The sequence below is a fragment of the Scyliorhinus canicula genome, chromosome 12 (assembly GCF_902713615.1).
Source record: "Scyliorhinus canicula chromosome 12, sScyCan1.1, whole genome shotgun sequence".
Lineage (NCBI taxonomy): Eukaryota > Metazoa > Chordata > Chondrichthyes > Carcharhiniformes > Scyliorhinidae > Scyliorhinus > Scyliorhinus canicula.
Window position 1 is genome coordinate 95,344,719 of NC_052157.1, and position 20,571 is coordinate 95,365,289.

Consider the following 20,571-nt stretch of genomic DNA (forward strand, 5'->3'; position numbering starts at 1 on the left):
CTGGGCTCACTTCACTTTCTTCAGCCCTTTGGGGCCCCTTTCACTCAGCATTCTCGTCCTAGCAACAACCCATCCCCCTTCCTGACCATGCTTATCCAGCCTAAGCTAGAGATGTTTAAAAGTCCACTAACCTAACTCCTTATTCTACTGTAGTAAGATTTTACTCCTAACTTGGCCTAACTACCCATTATGCCTTTCTGTTCATTTCCTCATTCCCTCCCTTTATCATTTCATGATAACCTATTGGTCCAATCCCTGGCTGTGCTCAGGATTCCCCTCTCACAGAATTTCTCTGAGACTGCCCGCACTCAGAGGGGCAGGGGACTGCGGGAGGGACTAGAGACCCGATAGCAATTTGGCGGGAAAATGGAGGCGACAAAACATTGGTCGCTGTGCCCTTAAAGAAGTAGTATCCTTGCTCCGTGTACAGGCTAGCATCACAATCAGTATATCGGTTGAGCAGGGATTCCCCAGTAGCCCAGTTTATCCAACCTTGGAATGCCCATTCGACCTTCGTGCAATGTGGAAAGCGCTAGTCCCAAAAGTGATATGAGAGGCATTCGCCCAGCCACAAAGGAGCTGAACGCCTGCCTTCAGTGGGACACAGGTGGCGTTGTAACAGACACATTGACCTGATGTCAGGGTTACGTGAAACTTCCAATCAATACAAGTGGAGAACAGACATGTTATATTTGTTTCCATCTCTACCAACAACCAGCCGTACCCCTCACTGCTGAAACAATTCTCGTACGACCGGGGGTCTCTATTGGGTGTGAAGTGGCTAGGTATATACGCCCTCCACCGTTGAAGCTTATCATATTGTGAGTGGGAATTATCCCGAGGAAGGGGAAGGCAAATAGCCGGTGGGGCTGAACCCGGATCGTAAGGAAGAGTGACTTTCTCGGGCGGTGGCTAGGAACACGGACAGTGAACCACCGTTTGAGGCGTTCCCCAAAGCGGTGTAACTGAAAATAACCTGGACACCACTACGGGGTCTGGGTTACAGACAGTTCATCCCTGGCCATACATGTGGTGGTAGATTTGGTTGAAGAGATTCATGCTGCCCAGGTTCTCTTCATTCTGGGTCCTAAATGAAGTAAGTATACCTCCTGATAACCTGCGTTCGCATTGTGCCTCCCTTCTTACCTGTTCCGTCCTCTCGCTATTCCTCCTCTCTCCCCTACAACCTTTTCCTACCCCCTCCGCACGGCCTGATTTTACCTTTAAGACACCAGTCTTATCACATCCAAAATCAAATTTACATTTCCTCCAAAAACAGGGCAATGTCCATGCAATGTTGCCTTCCCATCGCCGGGACCGATATAATTGTTTCATTAATCCTTCATTGTCCGTTAACTTGATGACCTTCCATGAGTCGATACTATGCCCTTGTACATGGGGGCAGCGGCGAACGTCACCTCTACATAAGCGAAATGTCCTTGTAGGCTGGTCGAAATTACAGGTATAGATGGCGTTACTCCTCTCAATTCCCTCCGCTGAAATCACTCCAAGTGAGGCGATGCCGAGGACAGCACAGGCGGTCGCATCCAACCCGTCATGCTCCATGCCTGTAAAACAGCGCTGGAAGAAGGAGGCAGGTTAGTGACCAACCTTTTTGCAATGGTGGAGGTGGACCCAAGCACTCCGCCCCTCCTCTTTAGCTGCAGTGGGGGTGGTATGGAGAACTCGGAAGGGCCCCTCGACCATGGCTGCAACCCTTTCCGAGCCCAATTTTTAACCATGACATAACTACCAGGCTGAACTGAAAGCGAGCTATGTAATGGGGACGGTGACGGGTGACCGCTCGCACCTGGCCATGGAGTTCCTTGAGGGCTTTAGTGAGGGCTAGAACATAGGTAGTCTTTTCTTCAGTTATATGGTGAAACTGGACCAGTCTGGGAACATGCAGATTCCAGGGGGTTCTAAGGTGCTTGCCATTAAAGGACCTCGGCAGGAGAGAGCCGGGCCGATCCCGCAGCTGTGACCCGCAGCTGGAAGAGGGCAACGAGGAACAACTTAAGCCACATTAACCCCGTGTCCGCTCGTAATTTTGCCAATTAGGTTTTGAGGGTCTACATAAGAACATAAGAACATAAGAACTAGGAGCAGGAGTAGGCCATCTGGCCCCTCGAGCCTGCTCCGCCATTCAATGAGATCATGGCTGATCTTTTGTGGACTCAGCTCCACTTTCCGGTCCGAACACCATAACCCTTAATCCCTTTATTCTTCAAAAAACTATCTATCTTTACCTTAAAAACATGTAATGAAGGAGCCTCAACTGCTTCACTGGGCAAGGAATTCCATAGATTCACAACCCTTTGGGTGAAGAAGTTCCTCCTAAACTCAGTCCTAAATCTACTTCCCCTTATTTTGAGGCTATGCCCCCTAGTTCTGCTGTCACCCGCCAGTGGAAACAACCTGCCCGCATCTATCCTATCTATTTCCTTCATAATTTTAAATGTTTCTATAAGATCCCCCCTCATCCTTCTAAATTCCAACGAGTACAGTCCCAGTCTACTCAACCTCTCCTCATAATCCAACCCCTTCAGCTCTGGGATTAACCTAGTGAATCTCCTCTGCACACCCTCCAGCGCCAGTACGTCCTTTCTCAAGTAAGGAGACCAAAACTGAACACAATACTCCAGGTGTGGCCGCACTAACACCTTATACAATTGCAACATAACCTCCCCAGTCTTAAACTCCATCCCTCTAGCAATGAAGGACAAAATTCCATTTGCCTTCTTAATCACATGTTGCACTTGTAAACCAACCTTCTGTGACTCATGCACTAGCACACCCAAGTCTCTCTGAACAGCGGCAGCGTCTCATTGTGTCTCTCAACCAAGCCGGCCGTCTGTGGCCAGTGTGCACAGTAGAACTGCTGGCGTATGTCCAACTGGGAGCATAACTCCTTCTTAATCTGTCCAATAAAATGGGGCCCGTTATCAGAACTTAACTGAGCTGGTATTCCGTACATAAACACCTCGTAACATTTTTACAGCCACTGGTTCGCTGTCCGGGTTCCTTCTGGTGTGATGGTCACCAGTAACGGGATGTCATATTGGTGAGTGGTGATGGGCCGAGTCTATCAGCATCATCCGAGCCATAGCCATCTTACAACACATATTAAGGCATCCAATGATTATACAGTATACAATTATAATAACAAGTATTATCAATCCATGCATCAGGTAAAACCCCATGACCGAGCTATGGGAACTGACTCTGATCTGAATCCTGCTTTAGAGTTTATGTCTCTCTTATAGTTGTACTGACTAGCAGGTATCCCTGATCTTTGTCATTCGTGTGTACATGTCATGATTTGTAAACTGTGCACAGAAATCAATGGTAAATGCATCCATCACGTAGACTAGTGTCGATAGATCCTTTGTATTATTCTTTCCTCATGTCCAATCACCGTGAACCATAGCTATCGCCGCTCAGGAAGGTAACACAATAGCTATGTACATGTGTTCCACTACCTCTAAGGCATCTGACTACTTTGAGGTAGCAGTACCGTAGAAACTTCCTCATATCCCTTAGAAACAGCACACAACTCAGTCCATCAGTGACCAAAAGGTATTTTATCCCTCACTGTTTTTTTTTGTAGGAAGTGCTTTCTGTTTCTCATTATAATGGTAAATTACGATATCATGTATTATCCACTGATTATCTTGCATTATTAATTGCAGGAGCTTCAACCAATGCTGTTGATATTCCTGACTTCCTTACACTAACGTCGAACATTGTACTGAACCATGTAATCCGCCAGCCCTGGCTTACTTGAGACAATAACTCAGTGTTCTTCAAACCCCTTTTGTCCGTTATAATTTTCCTTACAGCGTGAAGTGTATACTTGCCATTATTTGTTTGTTTTTTCGCAATAACACCACTCGCACATTTAATACAGTTAACTTTTTGCGTTTACAACCCGATTGAATCCATACATAACAGTTCCGAACAACTTACAGGACATTTTATCTGTATTAACTGTTATACCCTACAATGCCATATTGGTTGCTGCATTGGTTACACATTTCCCCTCGTGGTATCAAGCTGCCAAGATACTTAAACTATTGCCATTTAAAATACGGAGGTTCCTCGTCAGTCGCTGCTGTCTTCCGAGATCCTTAATAACTCCACCACGTAATACTCTCCTCATGGAGACCACAGATCATCCTTCAGCTAACGTCCAGTTAGAGATGTCTGATGGGAGGTTTCAATTATTCAGTAATAATTTGATATTTTGATTTGTTTCTAACCCGGAAGGTTTTTCATCCGGGCTCTGTCATTTAATTCCCTCAAATATGTAGCCAATTGTATCATTAGTATTCCCCCATACTGTCTGAAACATTCTTCTCCGGAGTGTTGTTCAGGTTCTTCATCTGTATTATTGTTGCTTCATCTGAAACCCAAATGAACAGGTCAAAGGCGGAGAGGGTCCTATTTCTTGATTTGTATCTTCTTATCCTTGCTTGGATATTCCAGAAGTACCCTCTCCAGGACAACCGATTTTCATTGCCACCATTCCTCTTTTGCTACCTCAGTGATTCAATCAGTTCGAAACTTTCCCTGTTACATTTCGGATATTGCTATTCCATTTACTACAATGTTTTTCATTCTGATTCTGACAGGATTTTTATGAAAGCTAAGTTCCGAACATAACATTTTACCTTTATCATCTGTCCTATCGATGCTGCTGACAGGTTTCAATTCACTGGCATCTCGCTCCACTGATTACATAATACTAGTAAGTGCAGTAATCCCCTGACACTCACAACCAAACATTCCTTTTTCCCTTGTCCTAGCGGTTGGGGGATATGATCTATCCTGTGGCACGGCATCATTGCAGTGATACAGTCTCTTAGCACTGTTAGGCTAATTTTACGTCCCCGGGTCATCCCAACATCATAAACTACGTACTCCCTCACTAATTGGTACCACAAGTTTGTCACTTCTCCACAAGCTTGCACACCCTTTCCCAATCACTTGTCGTCAGCTAGGTTTTCTCTGCAGTAATTACAATTTGTCAATAGCACACCATCCCATAGTCAAAATTTATCTTGTGGTCACACACTTCAATCATCAGTATTGCTTTTTGCTTTGAGCCGAAGCATTTACCCATTTCTATCGTTCTAAATGCAATATCAAATCGTCTGACTACGCTGTATCTTTCATTCTCCTAGGTTTAATGTGATTATTCCTTGTCCAAACTACTGGGCTACAGGACGTGCCACACCTTTGACACGATGTTTCATTGTGTTCACAATGAATCATTTTAAACCGGGAACCAATTCTCTAATTCAACTTCCCCCGTGCTTCTATCAGCTGTGATTAAAAAGTACAAATTACTTTTGCTGCTCCTAGGAAAAAGAGGGCCTGCATACCATTCTTCCATCGGTGTCTCAGTTTTTATACAAATCCTTGTTTCTCCGCCATTTTCTTTCCTGAAATGTTTCAAATTATGCCCATCTAGCTTGTTTTTCGTCCTCCTTAACTTTACTACCATTCATATATACCACCCAAGCATTTACCAACTCTGTTCTGCTAACTGATTTATTAAGTTTCTGTCCCTTTTTAATGTTCCTTTCCAAAGTTTCATAAATGTGTCCAGCATAAAGACTAAAGTCTTCCACTACTGGTCTCAAATACCCCAAAGTTCTCATGATTTGCTGAACCCAGCTTCGTGAAATGAGCGCTGTGATTCGAGTAACTTTCTCTCTCATCCCAACACTGGCTTCCCTACCTGCCTTTGATACTGAATACCCTAAATAGTCGGCTTCGCTCCTGCCAATCTGGCATTTCTTTACCCCTATTTTAAATCCAACTTTACTAAGTGTTTTAATAATTTTGGTCACTTTTTCAACATGTGTTCCCCTGATCATCATCTCTAATTATCACATCATCAATAAGTACTAAAGCCAAATCATGTTCAATCAGCTCCCTTACTATTGCCTGAAACTAGTTCAGGGAATTAACATATCCTTGTGGCAATTTACAGTATACGTAATGTTTCATGCCAACGGTAAAAACTGTCTTTTTCCTGCTGTTGTAACTCTTTGATCATTATCTCCAGCTCGCATTTGGCACCTCGGGTCAAGGGATATTGCTTTTACGGCCTGTGTCGGTTTCCCTGAATTGTGTGCTGGAATTGTGTGCTGATTAACCCTGTGTCATTCTTTCTATTGCTAGTTTTGCTTTCCTTATCTCCTCTAGTTATCAATTGGTTTTTATATCTTTAATTTTTTTTGCATCTATTTTTATTATTCTTTCCCTGGTATAAGATTCTTATTTCCTGATACTGCAAGTAATACTGCTAATCTAAGCTCCGGTCCCATATATTTATTCCTTAAAGCTCGGTAGCGCGGTAGCATGGTGGTTAGCATAAATGCTTCACAGCTCTAGGGTCCCAGGTTCGATTCCCGGCTGGGTCACTGTCTGTGCGGAGTCTGCACGTCCTCCACGTGTGTGCGTGGGTTTTCTCCGGGTGCTCCGGTTTCCTCCCACAGTCCAAAGATGTGCGGGTTAGGTGGATTGGCCATGCTAAATTGCCCGTAGTGCCCTAAAAGTAAGGTTAAGGGGGGGTTGTTGGATTACGGGTATAGCGTGGGTTTGAGTAGGGTGATCATGGCTCGGCACAACATTGAGGGCCGAAGGGTCTGTTCTGTGCTGTACTGTTCTATGTTCTATATGCAATGTAGTCCAAAAATATCCATAGTCTTTGCTGTATGAAAATCCCCAATCAGTAAATTTGATGTGTAGTTTACAGAGAAAATACTGAAATCTCTACAAATTTGGAACACAACGAACAAAATGTTTAATTGTAGGTACCTCATGGCTGCCTCTAACAAAGGAGCACATGGCGCACACCGAATACCTAGTCTTCGCATTTCAATTTGGACTCCTTTGTTCTCTTATTTCTTAATTATTTTTAAAGAGCAGCCGAGTTCAAACCAATCATTTACAAATCCCAATTTATACATTTTGATTTTGCTTTTTGTTTACGTCCTAAGAATGATGTTCTATTTAACTCCCACATTGTTAATCATTATTACTGATTTTCTAAAGAACTTTCAAATACTTACCTCGTTTTCAATCTCACTTTAACTGCCGAGTATACCTCCTAATTGATGTGCAACTTCGTTTTGCAAAACACAACATTTTAAAAACCAGGAATACCGGAGGATGTTCATAAATTCTTATTTAACACACTCATTCATCCGCCGGAGATCTCCATTCAAACAAAAGGAATTCAAAGCATTATAGTTTCATTCATCTCAACCAACAGGACAATAAAAGTTTGAATTTACAAAGAAAACACAATATAATTTTAGCAAATCCTGAGAGCTCCACTTTCCGATACAGTTCTAAACTTCTGGTTCCCCCTAGTGGCCATTCATCTCCAAATTCTTTGTTACACTCATATTCCCAAGAATACATTTTTAATTTAGTCAATTCTAATTGTACGGAAATGAATTGTCTCCAGAACATTCCATCAGCTGTCTTAACTGAATTGTCTCAGTGACATTCCCTCAACCCGTTAAAAGACCTTAACCGAATTAAAGTGTAATTTAATATAACCAATTTTAATTTTCAACTCACATGCAACTGAATTACCAGGCAACATTATCTCAGCCCCTCAACTGAATCGTTACCCCGTATTCCCTCAGTCACGTTCCACCCTCAGCCATGCAACTTACTTAACAGGCAATATTACCTCAGTCACCAGCTGAATTATTGCCTCGTTCCAGCCGTACCTGCATTGACTGAAATTAATTTACTAATCCGCCAGACTGCCCTTTGATTTCGTCGAAACAATCTTACCTGACCATGTGCGAGTGATCAGACTGTAATCAGACTACGAGACAGAGGAAACCGACATGGTCATTTTCCAGCTACTCACGTCGTGGGCCCATTTCCTCTTTCCCCGTCCGAGATCAGTCGAATTCTGATTTCGCAAATGAGCGGTGATCGTCTTTTGAAATCCCGGATTTCGGCACCAAATGACAATCCTGATTCTTTTGCTGTCCGTCTGGTCTCAATAAAGCTTGAGACTGATTTATAGGTATCAATTATTGTTTATTTTAACCAACTTGCCGGGGTGACTCACTCTATTAGAAACACAGGAAACGACAATGTCTCCTGGATCTTCATCAGCGAGTGAGCAAAGTGAAAAAGCATATCTTGAAGATACATTCACGTTGCATCAAGTTTCACATACATACGACCAAATACGGCAACAGTAATGAATGCAAGATTCCCATAGGCCATCCCTATACACTTCTTGACTTGGCCATATACCCTGATTGGCTCACTTCACATTCCTCAGCCCTGGGCTCACTTCACATTCCTCAGGCCTTGGGGGGCTCCTTTCACTCAGCATTCTCGTCCCAGCAACTACCCATCCCCCCTTCCTGACCATGTTTCTCCAGCCTAAGCTAGAGATGTTTAAAAATCCACTAACTTAACTCCTTATTCTACTGTAGCAAAATGTTACTCCTAACTTGGCCTAACTACCCATTATGCCTTTCTGTTCATTTCCTCATCTACTGCTATCACCTCATTACACCCTCAAAACTATCTTGCTAGCATTCCACCATCGCTCTCCATTGATTCACCCTCCGAGCCGTCATTTTCTTCCTTATATGCATATTCTTTGCATATGTCTTCATCGTCCTTGTAGGAGTGTTAACAAAGACTCAGTATTGAGCTAGCTTTTATGTGGAGTTCCTCCCTCTTTGTTACAGCACGGCTGAACATACAGAGTGCAAAGACATCAACTCCTGTTAAGAGGGCTTTATTTTTCAAAGCTTGGTCCATGCACATGGGAGAGAACTCTGGATAAATGCCAAAATCACTCTGCTACCACTTGTACAAACAGGCCAATTATACATATCTCCAAAAATCAATAGCCCACCCTAGTTAGACTTGATCTAATCCATGAAACTGTCAAATTTATATCGACCAGTGACATTTTCTTTAAGCAAACGATGACTATGATCAGCTTATGATTTAACCCCATCCTGCCACCTGTTATTTTCTAGGAGACTGTGGCCATTATGAAGTTATTGTTGTCAATTCCCACCTTACTTATCGCAGCCAGTTCTGTCAACCTCATTGTTCACCGAGGGGCAGGATGCCAAAGTTTGTTCCTCTTTACACCACGGATTGCCCAAGACAGGATATAGGAGGCACTGATAAGAACTGTTTACCGATCTGACCGTGTCATTGCTGACCACACTACTTTTGTATATCCCCGTCTGTCCGAAAAACATGGGCAAGTTAGCTAGCTTAAATCCCATCATGCATTATGGCCACTGCTTGTGGCAAGAGTTTGAATGCTTATTGCTGCTATGTCCTAAAAATACATGTTTAATGTTTAATAATGATTGCTGGGTATACTTTCTATGATTAGACTCAATCCGTAATAAACTAACGTATGTAGACTGTTCTAGTGTTAAAATGCATGGGGCTGCGCCACAATGGGAAATCCCATTGACCAGCCGACGAAATGGAGAATCCCACCGGCATGCTGAATCAGAATTATGTTGTGACGGTGTGGAGAAACCCGCCCTTCATGTTTCAGAACCTCAGGGGAAGTGAAGAAATTGTACGAAGAGTTATTTCACACACTTTTTGTGACTGCTTTATAAATAGGCCGACTCTCATGGAACTTGTTCAGTCTAATGGGTTTCATCGTGATATTTTTTTCCATTCTTCCCGTGGATGTGGCAGCCTGTGTAATTGTAAAAACACAGCAGCCTGCCCTTTCAGGCCACGACTCCTTCTGGCATGCTTTTACGAGCACTTTATTCGTAAAGTATTTATTTGATTCAAATTTGAATTCCATGTTGAATCTCATTGGCTGTCCGGAATCTGAAAAGCCTATTACAACGTCCTGCAGATGCTTTAAAATGAGCTCATCATGCTTCTGTATCCTGTGGCTGAGCCTGTCCTCATTTTCGAAGACCGGTACCAGAACATAACTGTGTCCGGATTCTCCATTTCTGACTCTTGTTGATATTCCTCCACTTTCATTATCACTCATGTTTCATCGGGTAATTGCACCATTGTATCTGCTTGCGAATCGCTGAAACAGTTTGTCGGCAGGCTGACTGGGATGTACAGCCACACCACTAGTTTCAGGTCTCACACGCATCTGTCCCAAGGATGCACTCATGTTTTGTGTCTACAATGGGGAATGGTACGATGTGTCGTCTGTTGTGTACCCATGCTTCCAGGTCACATTCCCACAATGTCTCAAACTTATTTCCACTGTAGTCGATCAGCTTTCTTAGCCCGGTTACAACATTCAGCTGCACTCGCAGGGTGTGCAGATCATTCAGACAGAGAAGCCTTCGCTCCTGTGTCAAGTTTGCATTTCATCAGTGTGCCGTTTAAAATCACTGGTATGATCCATCTGTTTTCAATGTTATCGGCTGGTTGAGAACTGTAGTTCTCATCCATCTGGTCATAAAATGTTCTTCCTCTTTTGTCCTCGGACTCATGGTGTCCTTGGTTGCGATAAGATCCACAAAAATAATTCATCAGGGATCATCCCATCAACTGCATTGACTGACTCCATTTGGTCAACTGTCGGACATGAAAAACACTGTTTCACAAAATGACTAACGCAGCCACTCCTAGAAAAAAACTTTTCCAAAGGCCGAACACTGCCATGGGCAATGTCGGTTGCCACATTTATGGCACAAGATGGTGGGTTCTGTTGATCGCTTAAAATGGCTGCCTGCACTGAGACCAGTTTTTTATTGACCTGCGTGACAGTGCTGATGGCGCTAGCATCCTCTTCTATGTTGGCGCCAAAATGCTTCAGAGTGAATGTACTGATTTGCTGTGCAGCCAACTCACTCGCATGACAAATCTTTGTGCGTTTTCTAATTTAAGGCCTTCCTCTCGAAACAACATTTCACGGAGCTTATCATTTGATGTGCGAAACACAATTTGGTCCTGTATCATAGAACAGTACAGCACAGAACAGGCCCTTCGGCCCTCGATGTTGTGCCGAACAATGATCACCCTACTTAAACCCACGTAACCCGTATACCCATAACCCAACAATCCCCCCATTAACCTTACACTACGGGCAATTTAGCATGGCCAATCCACCTAACCCGCACATCTTTGGACTGTGGGAGGAAACCGGAGCACCCGGAGGAAACCCACGCACATACGGGGAGGACGTGCAGACTCCACACAGACAGTGACCCATCCGGGAATCGAACCTGGGACCCTGGAGCTGTGAAGCATTGATGCTAACCACCATGCTACCGTGAGGCCCGATGATTTAAGATTACTGAAATTGCAGGACTAGGCTTTCAGCCTCGAGTCGGTTACAAAACTGTTGAAAGATTTGCCTGGTTTCTGCATAAGCGCACGAAAAATGTATCTTTCAAATGTTTCACTTTTCTTCGGAGAACAATGCCGATTGAAGTACTTGATAACTTCATTGTATCTCTTGCTCTCCTCTTCACGATCAAAAGCAAAAATATTATATATTTTAGTTGCTTGTGGACCCGCCACGATGAGCAGCAACACAATTTGCTTTTCATCAGGCTGTGCCTGCTGGCCAGGGATGAGGCATTCAGTTTAAACTGTTGTTTAAAAACACACCAGTTTTCATTTACGTTACCTGACAATTGAAGGTGGTGGGGTGTCTTTAAGCCTTCCAGCTAGAACTTCAATGTCGTTTGTTGTGGTGAGTCGTCAATGGTCACAGTTCACAGGTCAGTTCTTCAGCAGATTTACCTTCGCCTTTTCTGTTGAAACGCTCAAATCTTCAGCTCACCTGGTACCATGTTGTGTTCTATGATTTTGTCTTGCAATGATTCTACAGAGCCGCTGGTGACTTAAACAAAGTGGAAATTTATTAACGTACACATGATAAGGTGACAATCAGAATGCCATACAGACCGCATTGTTGATTGAGTTACATTAGACTCTTCTGGAACTATGCCATATGTGCTACTGTCATTGTGTACACTGTGCAACCTTCTGGCAATAGCCAGATGTCACATGACTGATGTCTCTTGCCACCTGCTGGTGGCACGTCACACTGAATGAGTGCATGTAATATCATTTACATGTATATCATCACTCATATCAATGAGATCACAGCAGGTCTGTAAGCTGTGGCCCCTGTGAAACACCGTGGGTCGTCACAATGCATTGGAAGTGCCAGGGAAACATTGCAAAACCTGATGTTGTACAAGTTGCATTCTGTGCGGGGCATGAAGAACAAAGAACAATACAGCACGGAACAGGCTCTTCGGCCCTCCAAGACAGTGCCGCTTATGATACCACCCTTGGCCAAAACCCTCAGCACTTCCTAGTGCCGTATCCCTCTTTATCCATCCTATCCATGTGTTGTTGAGATGCTTTTTGAAGACCGTTAATGTATCTGCTTCCACAACTTCCCTGAAAGCGCGTTCCAGACACTCACCACAAACTGTGTAAAAAAAACCTATCTCACACATCTCCTCTAAACTTTGCCCCAAGGACCTTAAACCTGTGCAGCATAGTGGCTGACCCCTACACACTGGGAAAGAATTCCTGCCCATCCTCTCTATGCATATGTTAATCCCTGATTCTATGTGGGCGGTCTGGACTCAATAAAATCTGAGATGGATTTGCAGGTATCATATCATTTAATAATAACTAACTTGCAAGGTTGACTCAATCCATAGGACCTCAGGACACACACACTGCCTTCTGATAGCCCAGGATAAAGAGAACCTCAGGACAAAGGAACACTGGAGATATACTTCAAATTACATCAAGATTCGCATACAAACTTCCCATTGGTCATTTTACACACCTCCTGACCAGGCCATATATCCTGATTGGCTCACTTCGCATTTTTCCAATCCTGGCCTCTTTTTACCCAGCATCCTTTTCACTATTCTCTCCGCGAGGCAAGCTCCCCCCCCCCCCCCCTTTCCTAGCCATGCTGTGCTCATCCCTTTGTTTTCTGTCTGTGAACTCATTACCCTCAGGGTCCTACTGTCCATCATATTCGTTTGCTCACTTCCTCACATACACCTCATAATCTTGTAGACCTCTTTCAGGTCGCCTATCACCCTCCGTCATTCTGATGAAAACACTCTGAGTCTATTCATCCTCTACGATTAGCTAAAACCCTCCAGACCAGGCAACATCCTGATAAACCTCATCTGCACCCTCTCCAAAGACTCCCCATCCTTCTGGTAGTTTGGTGATCAGAATTGTGCGTGGTGTTCCAATTGCAGCCTTACCAAGCTCTATACAACTGTAGTATGACCTGCCAGTTTTCATACTCGATGCCCTGTCCAATGAAGGCAAGCATTCCGCATGCCTTCCACTTGTCCACTACCTTGCCCACTTCCGTTGCCACTTTCAAAGGTCTGTGGACCTGAACGCCCTGATCTCTCTGACTTTCCATATTCTGAAGAGTTTTTCCATTGACTGTATATTTCCCCTCAATGTTAGATCAACCAAAATGCATTGCCTCACATTTGTCCGGATTAAACTTCATTTGCCATTTCTCTGCCCAAGTCTTCAATCTATCGATGTCCTGATGTATCCTCTGACAATCCGCAACACAATCTGCCACTTCACCAATCTTGGTGTCATCCGCAAATTTACTAATCAGACTAGGTACAATTTCCTCCATATCGTTTATGTATACTACAAACAACAGAGGCCCAAGCACAGATCCTTGTGGAGCACCACTAATCACAACTTTCCATTCAGAAAAACGCCCTTCTACTACTACCCTCTGCCTTCTGTGTCCAAGCCAGTTCTGTATCGAACTGGCCACCTCACCTCTGATCCCCTTTGACTTCACTGTTTGGATATGTCTGCCATGAGGCACCTTGTCAAAGGCTTTACTGAAGTTTAAGTAAACAGCATCCATCACCCTCCCCTCATCAATCAAATTTGTCACTTCAAAAAACTTGACCAAGTTAGTGAGGCAAAACTTCACAAAACCATGCTGTCTACCGCAAATGAGTCTTTTTGTTTCCAAATGGGTATAAATCCTGTCACTGAGAATTCTCTACAATAATATACCTACTCCCAACATGAGGCTCACTGGTCTATAGTGTCCTGAATTATCCCTGCTACCTTTCAAAAACAGCCGCAGTACATTAGCTATTCTAAAGTCCTCTGGGATCTCACCTGTAGCGAATGAGGATACAAAAATGTCAGTCAAGTTCCCTGAAATTTCTTCACGTGCTTCCCTCAGTATTATGGGGTAAATCCCAAGAGGCCCACGAGACGTATCTACTTTTGCATTTTAAAACACTCAATACCTCCTCCCTTTTCATGTCAACATGACCCAGACTATCTGCACAGCCTACCCAAGAACCATTGTCCATAAAGTCCTTTTCTTAGTTGAACACTGATGCAAAGTACTTATTTAGTACCTCATTAAATAACTTGCCCATTTCCTCTAGCTCAACACACAGATTCGCCCCACTGTCCTTCAATGTCCTTTCCCTGGCAACTCTCTTGATTTTTATATATTAATAAAAAGTTTTTTGATTCAGTTTAATCCGTCTTGCCAAGGACTTTTCATGACCCTTCCTAGCCCTCCTAATTTCCCACTTAAGTGCCTTCCTTTTTTCTTTATAGTCCTCAAAGGTCTGTCCCCACTGTCCCCACCCTTCTAGACTGAAGATCGGCCTTCTTTTTATTTTTGACGAGGTTCACAATATCCCTCATTATCCAAAACTCCCTTAACTTCCCATACTTATCCTTCGTTCTTTCAGGAATGTGACTTTCGCTTGAAAGACTCCCACGTGTCCGATGTTGATTTACCCTCCAACAGCCACATCCAATCCAAATTCTTCAATTCCTGCCTAATGCTACCATAATTTGAATTTCCACAGTTCAGCACCTTAACCCGAGGGTTACCTTATCCCTATTCAAAAAGTACCCCAAAACTTATGGAATTGTGGTCACTACTCCCAAAATGTTCCCCTACTAAAACCTCAACCACCTGTCCAGGCTAATTTGCCAATACTGAGGGACGTCAGAGAGGAAATAGCTGGGGCCTTAACAGATATCTTTGCAGCATCCTTGAACACGGGTGAGGTTCCGGAGGATTGGAGAATCGTTAATGTTGTCCCCTTGTTTATGAAGTGTAGTGGGGATAATCCAGGTAATTATAGACTGATGAGCCTGAGGTCAGTGGTAGGGAAACTGCTGAAGAAGATACTGAGGGACAGGACCTATTATCATTTGGAAGAAAATGGGCTTATCAGTGATAGGGAACATCGTTTTGTGCAGGGAAGGTCATGTCTTACCAACTTAATAGAATTCTTTGAGGAAGTGACAAAGTTGATTGATCAGGGAAGGGGTTGTAGATGTCATATACATGGACTTCAGTAAGGCATTTGATAAGGTTCCACATGATAGGCTGATGGAGAAAATGAAGTCACATGGGGTCCATAGCTAGATGGATAAAGAACTGGCTGGGCAACAGGAAACTGGAAAAGAATGACTAGAGTAAGATTAGGGCCAATCAAGGATAGTAGTGGAAAGTTGTGTGTGGAATCAGAGGAGATAGGGGAAGCATTAAATGGATATTTTTCGTCAGTGTTTACACTGGAGAAAGACAATGTTGTCGAGGAGAACACTCAGGTTCAGTCGACCAGGCTAGATGGAATTGAGGTTCAAAAGGAGGAGGTGTTAGCAATTTTAGAAAATGTCAAAATAGATAAGTCGCCTGGGCCAGATGGGATTTATCCTAGGATTCTCTGGGAAGCCAGGGAGGAGATTGCAGAGCCTTTGTCCTTGATCTTTATGTCGTCTTTGTCGACAGGAATAGTGCCGGAAGACTGGAGGATAGCAAATGTTGTCCCCTTGTTCAAGAAGGGGAGTAGAGACAGCCCTAGTAATTATAGACCTGTGAGCCTTACTTCGGTTGTGGGTAAAATGTTGGAAAAGGTTATAAGAGATAGGGTTTATAATCATCTTGAAAAGAACAAGTTGATTAGCGATACTCAACACGGTTTTGTGAAGGGTAGGTCATGTCTCACAAACCTTATTGAGTTTCTTGAGAAGGTGACCAAACAGGTGAATGAGGGTAAAGCTGTTGATGTGGTGTATATGAGTTTCAGTAAGGCGTTTGATAAGGTTCCCCACGGTAGGCTATTGCAGAAAATAAGGAAGTATGGAATTGAAGGTGATTTAGCGGTTTGGATCAGTAATTGGCTAGCTGAAAGAAGACAGAGGGTGGTGGTTGATGGCAAATGTTCATCCTGGAGTTCAGTTACTAGTGGTGTACCGCAAGGATCTGTTTTGGGGCCACTGCTGTTTGTCATTTTTATAAATGACCTGGAAGAGGGTGTAGAAGGATGGGTTAGTAAATTTGCAGATGACACGAAGGTCGGTGGAGTTGTGGATAGTGCTGAAGGATGTTATAGGATACAGAGGGACATATATAAGCTGCAGAGCTGGGCTGAGAGGTGGCAGATGGAGTTTAATGCGGAAAAGTGTGAGGTGGTTCACTTTGGAAGGAGTAACAGGAATGCAGAGTACTGGGCTAATGGCAAGATTCTTGGTAGTGTAGATGAACAGAGAGATCTCGGCATCCAGGTACAGAAATCCCTGAAAGTTGCCACCTAGTTTAATAGGGCTGTTAAGAAGGCATATGGTGTGCTAGCCTTTATAAGCAGGGGGATTGAGTTTCGGAACCACAAGGTCATGCTGCAGCTGTACATAACTCTGGTGCGGCCACACCTGGAGTACTGCGTGCAGTTCTGGTCACCACATTATAGGAAGGATGTGGAAGCTTTGGAAAGGGTTCAGAGGAGATTTACTAGGATGTTGCCTGGTATGGAGGGAAGGTCTTACGAGGAAAGGCTCAGGGAATTGAGGTTGTTTTCGTCAGAGAGGAGAAGGCTGAGAGGTGACTTAATAGAGACATATAAGACAGTCAGAGGGTTAGATAGGGTGGACAGTGAAAGTCTTTTTCCTCGGATGGTGATGACCAACACGAGGGGACATAGCTTTAAATTGAGGGGTGATAGATATAGGACAGATGTCAGAGGCAGTTTCTTAACTCAGAGAGTAGTAGGGGTGTGGAACGCCCTGCCTGCAATAGTAGTAGACTCGCCAACTTTAAGGGCATTTAAGTGGTCACTGGATAGACATATGGATGAAAATGGAATAGTGTAGGTCAGATAGGCTTCAGATGGTTTCACAGGTCGGCGCAACATCGAGGGCCGAAGGGCCCGTACTGCGCTGTAGTGTTCTATGTTCTATGTTCTATGAGAGTAGTAGTGGAAGGGAGTTTTTTAAAATGGAGAACTGTGACCAGTGGTGTTCCACAGGGATCTGTGCTGGAACCACTGTTGTTTGTGATATGCATAAATTATCTGGAGGAATGTACAGGTGGCCTGGTTAGCAAGTTTGCAGATGACACTAATATTGGTGGAGTAGCAGATAGTGAAGGGAACTGTCAGAGAATACAGCAGAATATAGATAGATTGGAGAGTTGGGCAGATAAATGGCAGATGGAGTTCAATCCGGTCAAATGCAAGGTGATGCATTTTGTAAGATCCAATTCAAGAGCGAACTATACGATAAATGAAAAAGGCCTAGGGAAAATTGATGTACAGAGAGATCTGGGTGTTCAGGTCCATTGTACCCTGAAGGTGGCTGTGCAGGTCGATAAAGTGGTCAAGAAGGCATACGGCATGCTTTCCTTCATCGGAAGGGGTATTGAGTACAAGAGTTGGCAGGTCATGTTACAGCTGTATAAGACTTTGGTTCGGCCACATTTGGAATAATGCATACAGTTCTGATCGCCATATTACCAAAAAGGATGTGGATGCTTTGGAGAAGGTGCAGCGGACGTTCACCAGGATGTTGCCCGGTATGGAGGGCGCTATCTATGAAGAGAGTTTGAGTAGATTTGGATTATTTTCATTAGAAAGTCGCACAGATTCAACGATGGCCTGGGCCTCTTTTTCGACAGAGGAGTGCCAAAATTCGGAGGCATGAAGGATTGGTGAAAAGAATGCCACGGGCCTCTCTGCCTGGTTGACGGTGGCGGCTAGAGCGACCTCTGATGCGTCGCTCTCCACTTGAAAGGGTAACGTCTAGTTGACTGCATGCATTGGCCTTGGAGATGTCGGCCCTAATACGGTTGAAGGCCTGTTGAGCATCGGCTGTCATGGGGGAAAGGGTGGACTGGATGAGTGGGAGGGCCTTGTCCACAAAATTTGGAACCCACTGGGCGTAGTAAGAAAAGAACCCAAGGCAGCATTTAAGTACCTTGGGGCAGTGGGGAAGGGGGAGTTCCATGAAGGGGCGTATGCGTTCGGGGTCGGGCCCCAGAACTCCGTTCTGGACCACATAGCCGAGGATGGCTGAGCAGTTCATGCTGAATACACACTTCTCCTTGTTATAAGTGAAGTTTAGAATAGTGGCGGTGTGGAGTAATTTGGCAAGTTTGTCATCATGGTCCTGCTGATCGTGGCCGCAGATGGTGACATTGTCTAGGTACGGGAAAGTGGCCTGCAGCCTGTAACAGTCGACCGTTAGCTCCATCTCCCTTTGGAAGACCAAGACCCCATTTGTGACACCGAAGGGAACCCTAAGAAAATTGTAGGGGCGGCCATCTGCCTCGAAGGCAGTGTATGGGCGGTCCGCCTTACGGATGGGAAGCTGGTGGTAGGCGGATTTTAGGTCTACAGTTGAGAAAACTCGGTACTGTGCAATCTGATTGACCTTATCAGATATGCGTGGGAGGGGAATGCGTCGGGCTGCGTGTACCGATTGATGGTCTGGCTGTAGTCCACGACCATTCTGTGTTCCTCTCCCGTTTTCACCACTACCACTTGGGCTCTCCAGGGGCTGTTGCTATCCTCGATGATTCCTTCCCGAAGCAGCCGCTGGACCTTGGACCTGATGAAGGTCCTGTCCTGAGTGCTGTACCGTCTGCTCCAGGTGGCGATGGGTCTGCAATCCGGGGTTAGATTCGCGAATAGGGAAGGTGGGTCGACCTTTAGTGTCACGAGGCCGCACACATTAAAGGGTGGTAGGGGCCTACCGAATTTCAATGTTAGGCTCTTGAGGTTACACTGGAAGTCCAGGCCAAGTAGCAGGGCACCGCAGAGGTTGGAGAGGACGTAGATGCGGAAGCCACTGAACTCTACGCCATGGATAGTGAGAGTGGCTATGCAGTACCCCCGGATCGCCATGGATTGGGACACGGAGGCCAGGGAGGTTCTCTGATTGGCGGGGTTCACAGCGAGGGAGCAGCGCATTACCGTATTGGGATGTATGAAATTCTCGGTGCTCCCAGAGTCCAGTAGACAGGAGATCTCGTGCCGATTGATCTTCACGCTTGTGGAGGTGGTTGCTAGATTGTGCGGGCGGGACTGGTAGATTATGACCGAGGCGAGCCGCAGTTGGTCGTCGCTGGTGTCAGAAAATGGGGTGCCCGGGGGGCACGGGTGCTGGAACTATGGTGGCGCCCACGTGCTGTGGGGGAGACAAGATGGCGGCGCCTGACGATCCCGAGGAGGACAAGATGCCAGCGTCCATGGGCCGCACGTGGCGGGGTTTGAACAAGATGGCGGCGCCCATGGGCCGCATGTGGCCTGGAGAGGGGAAGGTGGCGGCGCCCACTGGCCGTGCGTGGTCTGCGGGGGGGGGGGGGAAGATGTCAGTGCCCATTTTCCAGACGCCGGGGATGGGGTCGGAGTGATAGCGGCGACTGGGCGAGCGAGCCTGGCACACCACAGCGAAGTGCACCTTTTTGCCGCAGGCCTTGCAAAGGGCGCCCCGGGCAGGGCAGTGTTGGCGGGGGTGTTTTGGCTGCCGACGGAAGTAGCATCTGGGGCCCCTAGGGTTGGCTGGTTGATGCATGGCACAGGCGTAGGGTTGACTGAGTGGGGTCCCCGATGGGGCGGCCGTCTGTGGGGTCCACGATGCGTAGGGGGGATGGGCCGCGGGGTCGGGGGTGTAGGCCTGGATATTGCACGAGGCGTCCGTCGTCGATAGCGCCAGCTTTTTCGGTTGCTGCGCGGTCAAGCGTGGCCCCCTCTAAAAGTCACTGGCGATGTGATCTGATGCAATCCCCGCAACGAAAACGTTCCGCATAAGTAAGTTCGAGTATTCCGTGACCGTGACGGCCTGACAGTCACAGTCTCTGACCGGGGGAATTAGGGAACACCAGAAATCTTCTATTTACTCACCAGGGAGTTGACTACGAGTTGAGAGGACGTGCCTGGCGTAAAGCATGTTAGCCCGCTGAGCGTAATTCTCTTTCAGTAGCGCCATGGCTTCACCGTAGGTCGGTGCATCCCGGATCAGCGGAAAAGTGCTGGAGCTCAGCCACGTGCAGAGGATCTGGATCTTCTGAGCTTCCGGAATTGGGTCTGGTGCAGACCTGATGTAAGCTTCGAAACAAGCTAGCCAGTGTTCAAAGTCCGTTTAGGTGTTGCTTGATTGTGGATCCAACTGCAGGCGATCTGGCTTGATGCGGAGTTCCATCTTCTGAAAACTTAAGTGTAATAAATTGATGTACGATCAATTGCACAAAGAAGAGAGTTGAAT